The sequence below is a fragment of the Rhipicephalus sanguineus genome, chromosome 8, assembly GCF_013339695.2.
Source record: "Rhipicephalus sanguineus isolate Rsan-2018 chromosome 8, BIME_Rsan_1.4, whole genome shotgun sequence".
Lineage (NCBI taxonomy): Eukaryota > Metazoa > Arthropoda > Arachnida > Ixodida > Ixodidae > Rhipicephalus > Rhipicephalus sanguineus.
The window spans coordinates 34,358,538-34,364,886 of NC_051183.1; positions in this window are offsets into that span (position 1 = coordinate 34,358,538).

Consider the following 6,349-nt stretch of genomic DNA (forward strand, 5'->3'; position numbering starts at 1 on the left):
AAAGCAAAATTAAAGCACTTTCACACCAACGTTGTCATTTTCTGTTAGACATGACAGCTTCCAGAACACTCTTCTTATTTTAATGATGAAGAAAATAGCATATTGCCAATATAGTTGGCACAAGTTACAAACTCAAGTAAAAGCTGGTGGCCTAGGCACTACCACTGCAAGCCAGCTACACAAATCGTCCAAGGATTCTATAGCTCAAATGAACTTATACCTTATTTGGGCCACTTTCGAGGAGCTCAATTTCCAGTTCATTTCACTGATAAGAGAGCGAAAATAGGCAAGTGTCACTGTGTCAGTGAGGCCGTAGAAATATACGGGAGTATTACGCTTGAATTTTGGGGAACGGGGAAGAAACCAGAAAATTGGGAGGTTATCGCTGATGTCAGTGGACATGACATCATCGGTCACAAAAGGAGCATGTACACTGGTGATGCAAACCATCTAATAGGGTGACACTAAGGGGTGTCACTCGTGTTGGCAAAGATCTAATACTAGCCTGCATACGAGAACAGCAACTGGTCAGACTAGTTATTGGCAAGTAAAAACCCAGAATGTTTTTATCGTTTTCTGTGGCGCTCATGCAGTTGTAATTCACAAAACTTGAGCCCAGCTATTTCCATGCGATGTGTCGTATGAAAGGAGCATGTTTCTTTTCGAATATGCTCGTTTTTTTCGGTTAAGTTCCCGTACGAATTGACGTGTACGTGGCATCGTATGACGTTACGTTGGCAGTAGAATGGGGTATGAGCAACTGATCAGCTGTATCAATGTAGTATACATTGAGGTGGCGAATGTGATTGCTTCAACATTTGTAATGCTTGTCGAAGTAAACAACGATGCAAACAATCATGCAATAAAGTCACAGAAACGATGAAGAAAATTCTTCGGTAGACTTACTTCAAATGTCGAAATCATGGCGTAAGGCGAAAAAAAAATTATCTAAGCCAGTTCCACCGCAAGTGAGAGCTGCGCGAACTGCGGGTCATTGATTCGGCTGCGTTTCTCTTGTGTTTATGTTGTGTTTATCCGACCTTTTGTGTTCTCTTCTGTTATTTTAGTGCGATTATGTGATAGTTTCCATGCTTTTCTGTTCTTTTCTCGTGTATATCTAATTTGTTTCGCGATTTTCTGTTTTCTGATCTATGGTCTCCTCTCTACTGTTTTTTCAACTGTTTGCTGCTCCGAGCGCGCTGTGTCGTAACTCCCGACGCTAGCGTTTTGCTGCCGCTTCGCTGGCTCGCACAGAAGAATTAGCCTTTCGGCGACGCTGGCGGTCACTGGCAAGAGTGCGCTGGCGCTCCAAACGCGCATCCTGTTAGGCTTAAGGCCCGAATACATGTACGCGTTGCAGCGCGTCAACGCGTGACTTTTTGACGCGGCGCCGCGCCCTCTCCCTATGGGGAGATAGGGCGCGCGGCTACGCGAAGCTGCGCGCCCTCCCTCTCCATAGGGAGAGGGCGCGGCGCCGCGTCAAAAAGTCACGCGTTGACGCGCTGCAACGCGTACGTATGTTCGGGCCTATATGCGTATCAAACGTGAGGCTTGTGTCACGCCAACTCGAGACGTGAGACGACGGCAGTACGGTCCTTTAAACTGCTCCCGAGTTAACAGTACGGTCCCTTAAACTGCTACGCATTTAGAAAAAACTGGACGAAAAGGGGACTAACCGCAGGTGGGAATCAACTAGCGGCCTCATTGTCTGCTTCATTGTGTGCATCATTGTTACAAGAGCTAAATCGCGCATATTTCTTCGTATTCTTCGCTATTCTTGGAGCTGATTCACTTTCCCCGACGTCGGTCCTGCGTGCGACTTGTTTTGCACTTTCGCCTTTCAAGGCTGTCGTCCTCATTTGGAAACATTGACTTGCCGTTTAAAGAACTCACAGTGACGGCAGCATGAGAGATGACCCTAAGGCTACGGTGGTCACTGTTGATATAAACAGCTACACTCCGTTGCTTTAAACACTTGCAGCAACCCGAAATCTACATGAACAAAGAAAGAGAATGATAATGGCCAGTGTTTGATCTCAAGAACAGTGCCGAAAATCTACCATCTCGATGCGAAATTTCCGCGACGAAAATTTGGAAGTGGTAAGCGAGTGCTCCTCTAAATACTAAGAATATTAAGAAGCAATACTAAGGATATAAAGTGGCTGTGACAAGCACCGCAACCGGCACAATAATCGGTACTTAAAGCCCTTGGATTCCCAAACGTACGCGTTCTCTAAAATCTACCTCCGTGCCGTGCATACTCCTTTTTATTTTCTATTTTTTTTATCTTTCCGCATCTCTATGTCCTTAGTGGATGCTAGCACACCATCTTTTCTATTCTGGTCAGCTTGTATTTTTGTTTGCTGATTTTCTACCTGTCCGGTTTGAACCCGCCTGGATTTGTACCAGTATATTGCAGTTACTGTAACTCGTATGAGACGATCGAGATCAAAGCAGAAATGTTGTGCTTTTATGTCGTCTTTCTTATCTCTTGTTACCTGCCTCACCTGCCTTGTAAAAAATCGATCGATCGATCAATCAATCATTGTTTTTTGTTATCATTTCATCTTGAAAAAGAGAAACAGGATCTGTCGTATCCATCGTTTTGCGCCATCTGCCGAGTCCGAGCAATCTTCATCGATAGTGCACAAATTACATTTCTAGCACTTCTTTCCTTGTCTGAGATTTGACCCACGTGGAACGTAACCTAATCATCCCGGATAGATACCATCTTGCTACAATACTCTTCACGCCACACTACGTATCTAACTGATTTTCTATAACCGCTAACTTGCTATCTCAGCTGCTGTACTGGTTAGAGAAAAACGGCAATCAGTGCGACAATTCTAAGAAAAATGAAGACTTAGGCATATTGGCGATGCGCGCAGAGATAACACCATGCAAACGACGGGAACACAGTCTTTCTTTGCAGTGAGTAGCACTCGGCGAACAGGCACACAAGAATAACAAACGAAAACAGGTACTCGCGTTATTGTTTCTTTTTCTGTCTCTGGTCGCCAAGCACTACTGGCTGCGATCTTGTACCACGAAGCCTGACTTTCGACCGTTTTGGAGTTAGATCGTTCCGCCAGCAAACCTGGTCGAAGAATACGCATCGAGGGCCAAATTTTTTTTAATGTCCATTGCGCCAACGACCTAAATTTGAGTATCTCATGATTCAAGCAGTTCCCTGCACCGTAGTCTATGAAGTTTATAAAACTCTTTATCATCTGTGCTGAACGAAAACAAAAATGCTGTGCGAAGCGGGGGTTTCTCCTGATACCTGATACCGGGCTTCGGCCAATTCCTTCACCGTTCGCACGGAGTTTTAAATATAGCATAGATGACGTCAGCGAAACAGTGCTGCCCATTTTTCGAAAACATTTTCAATCTTCGTGGTTCACAATGCTCGATCGCGACTGTTTGCGCATCTGCAACGCCACAAGTAATGCCAAGTTCAGCCGTCGTTGCCCGGCAAAATACCCTAAAACAATGCGGTACACGGGACATTCACTTCAACAGCAACCTACAATACGCAACAAATGAACGATGGGGTGCCTGGTTCAACAAAAACAACCGGCTACATGAGACAATGTATCAGTATGTAATGTAACTTTCTATACGACGACTCTCATTGTATGCAAATTACGTGGTGCACAGATGGGGCTCTATAAATAATATTTATTATTGCCTCGAAGGCAGGTGAGGATAATGGCAGAAAAGGACATGCTCGCAGTTTACCTGCTTATCACAACCATTTCTTGCTCACAAGTAAGTGAATTAGATTATTGGTCATTCCTAGGGAGATAATATGAAAAAATACAACCGATTAAGGTGCATTTGTTTACGCTCCAAGCGCTAGAAGCGTCTTTGCGACACAGCGTCCTCACTCAGAGATGCGACTTACTTTTGCCGTTCCTATGCACTATTGGTAAGGAAGAGACCACAAACACTGAGCTAACTGTAAATTAAGCATTGTTGTGGCCTAAAGTTAACTTGTACCACTTGTTCTCGAAATATTTTGCTACAAACGATCGCTTTGGTGAAGGCAGTACCGTGTTTAGGGAGAGGTTGGACGTGGAACGTTTCGACAGGAATGTCAAAATATTTGTTTTACCGTTTTGCGAATGCTCGCTGCCCGCAGATAGCCACGCATGTAATTTGGTCAGGTCGTTGAATTCGGTTTATGAAGAAATATAGCGTGACTGACAGCACGAATGGATAATTATTTATGTTGTAATCACTATTACCTAATTGCTAAAATGTACACTATAACTTTTAACACTCCCACTTGCTTTTTATTTGACCTCCCGGCCCTGAACAACATATTGCGTAAACTTCATGTATTTATAGACCGTCGATCATAATGCGTGCCGCAAAGTGTTAAATATGCTTTTTTCAATTCAACGTCACTAAAAATTGCAGTGCTGCTGCCTGACGTGGATAAGTCCCAAAGGTTCGCATTAGATACATAGAAACGTTATAAGCTACATATTGCTAATTACCAAATCTTTAGTGTTTAACTTTTTTCGTCGTTCCTTCAAATAGCGTGTATCAGATAACTGAAATAAAAAGGAGAGTTTCGAAAACGCATTCAATTTATAAACCAGTACTAGGTTTTGAAGTAAACGTCCTCAAACAGGCGGTGAATTGGACTATTGCTCGCCTAACTTTTTCCCCGAAACGCCGTTTTATGAACTCCACCAATATTGCGCATTTGGGTTTGGGCTTCGCAATTCCTTAGGGCATATTGTGTTGCGGTCTCACCGGTTCGCATTCGACAATTTCAGCCTTCTCACCCACAGTTATCACTTAAGAATTTATTGGCTACATTTCGGTCGACATGCTCCTTAACCGTTTGGTTTTTCTTGGGCCTAGCTAACGCGGCTCATCCCACGAAACCCTTCACCTTGTTGTGACGTGGGCAGAGAGAGAGCCTACAGTAGAGGGTTCCTCAACATGCGCATAATTCACACATGGTGTTCTATGATAAAATATTTATGCAGGTTTACTGTGTTCTCCTTCGTGTCTTCCGTCACACATTCTGTTTACCGAGGTATAATTACACGTTCTAGTTAATAAGTTTAAGTTGTTCAGCTGGAAGAACTGCAAGTGACCAAGCCTCCAAGTTTCTTTAGCCACGACCATCAGCAACTTGTTCACCCAAAGCTGATGTGGTGGAGTCAACGTGAAAAAAAAGAGAGCGGGGTTCAGAATACCTGTGTTTAATAATTGCGAATTGTATGGAGCCGCAGTAGTAGCAGAAAGCTTTACTTGTTATACTTAGTTATGTAAGTCAAGTCAAGTTTATTAAATAGTTCAGTTGAGTTACATGGTTGGCGTATTACAGCAGGAGGTCCCAAAGTTTCAGAGAAACTGACAGGGGACCTCCTATGGCTACATGAACGGGGTAATTACAAAAAATACAGCAATAGTATACGCAGACCCAGAAGAGAGTGCCTTCAGTCGATAGTCCCATTTGCTGCTTTGATGTATCAAAGCATACCATGCCAGTGGACCTTAGACTACGTTCGTTTGCGCAAAAGGCCTTCAGCTACGTGTCCTTCATCCGTACTGGGTGAACAGCCATAATAAGTGTCCTGCAAAGAAAACATTTGACTCTGCGAATAAGTGGCAATAAGCAAGGGCATTTGCCGCTTCTGGATCAAATAAATATATTTGAAAAGAATATACACAGACGAATCATCGCAGACGTTTAATCACCAATGGGACACTGTTTTGCTGAGAGTGTGGCGAGATGAAGCGCGCCTTAAGAACGTTGACTTTCCTGGTTTCGTTCAAGTGTGCATGCCTCTGAAGCCACGCGTAGAAAGCGAGCAAGTTCGACATTGTATAGCATTCGAGCCTTAGGTCACGAAGTGACAAACATCAAGGTTACTCGCGTTCGTCATGTCGTCTCTCCGTGGTTTATTCCTTTCTCACAGTTTTAAAAGCCGAGCTAAACTGTTTAAGCTTGGGCTTGATCCGTGTGCCGTTCGCCTAAACTACTCGGTCGGCTATGCGCCACAGAAATTTGGCAAGCCCCGCTACCGGGTACAACAGGTGTGACCAAAAGCGAAGACATTAGAGAGAGAGAGAGAGAGAGGAGCAAAGTAGAGCGATGTATATAGTGATGGAGAGCGGTGGGGAAAGAGGTTGGAGCCTAGGGTGGGAGAGGGTAAAGCCTAATAAAACGAGGTATGCTGAGGCATGGAGCCGGGACTAAAGGGAGAGGCGACCGTTAAGCCAGAACTCTGGTCGGCGAAATGGAACGGAGGAGGCGAAGAGTGGAAGATAACACGAAATATATAAAGCGAAATAAAATTTCTTGGCGACGCGGGGTTCGAAC